Source organism: Pygoscelis adeliae, unplaced genomic scaffold (assembly GCF_000699105.1).
Source record: "Pygoscelis adeliae isolate BGI_AS28 unplaced genomic scaffold, ASM69910v1 Scaffold373, whole genome shotgun sequence".
NCBI lineage: Eukaryota > Metazoa > Chordata > Aves > Sphenisciformes > Spheniscidae > Pygoscelis > Pygoscelis adeliae.
In genome coordinates this window covers 28,287-29,489 of record NW_008824370.1, presented here as the reverse complement: position 1 = coordinate 29,489, position 1,203 = coordinate 28,287, and positions in this window count along the sequence as shown.

Genomic DNA, 1,203 nt, shown 5'->3' with positions numbered 1-1,203 from the left:
CCTGCATCCCCTACACTTGCTGCCCTCAGCTCTGGCAGTTTGGGGGTGCTGGGCTGGAGGATCCCCCCCCGTGAGCTGGCCTCCTCGGGGAGCAGCATGGCCAGTGGGTTGCTTTGGAGGAACCATCTCTTTCTGCTCTATGTCCCTGGGATGTCTGTCCTTTCCCAAGGGACGTCGCCCTCCCCGTGACACGGTGCAGCGGTGCGGGCTGTGCCGGAGCAGCCCCCCCTCCCCAGCCCTGCCCCCAGTTTCCGTGCCGTGGGCAGGTTCGGTGGCTTTCCCCCAGGACATGGAGGTGCCGGGCTCCTCCGGTGCGGCCCTATGGAGAGGTTGTACTGGCGAGGCGCGTGTCCGGATGGCAGCAGCTCCAGGAGCTGCGTAGGGATGATTTGTCATAGGCCATTTGCTTGCTTTTTCTTTTTTTTTTCCCCCGTAGCAGCTATTTTGGAAAGCAACCGAAGTGCTGCAGCGCTGCACGTTTCTTCCCCTTAATCCAAGGTGTGGGAAAGCTGCGGAGCGTTGCGCTGCACGGGGAGATGCGGCTCCATGCCGCATGGGAAGCCAGAAAGCTCCCTGTCACCCCGGTCTGGTCTAATTGAGGCACTCGTGGAGTGACCTTTGGTGATGCTTATCTCACGAGTGGGTTTAATTTCCACTCCATTGGCAAAGGAGATCCAGCCCTGCCCGTGCCGGGGCTGGGGCTGCTCCGTGCTCGCTGCCGGGTCGGGCCGGGATGCTGCTCCCGGGTTGAAACCGCAGCAGCAGGAGCCTAAAGGGCTTTCCCAGACGGAGGTACTGGGCATGGTGGAGCCCAGCGGAGCAGCCTTGCTCTCCTGCACTGCCTGCACCAGCTTTAAACCCACCCGGTTTATTCAGTGGTGCTTTAACCGCATCCCCGGGGAGCTAATTCTCCAGCTGAGTGTGTCTCACCGGGTTTTTGGGAGGGACAGCCCGGCCGTTGCATTTTTGGGGCTGTTTGTAGGAAGATGAGGCATTGGGTCACTGGCAGTGCACAAGGAGGGGAGCGTGTGGTGCAAAACCCACCAGCCTCTCCCCGTGCCCGGTGGCTGTGGTGCTGCTGGCCCCAGGAGGCTCCCGGCAGCGCTTGTGCCGCGCCCGGTACGGTGGAGGGGCAGGATTTCCCATCTCAGGAGCATCTCGCCGAGTGCTGCCGCCTGTTCTTAGCGTCTCCAGCTGCAAATT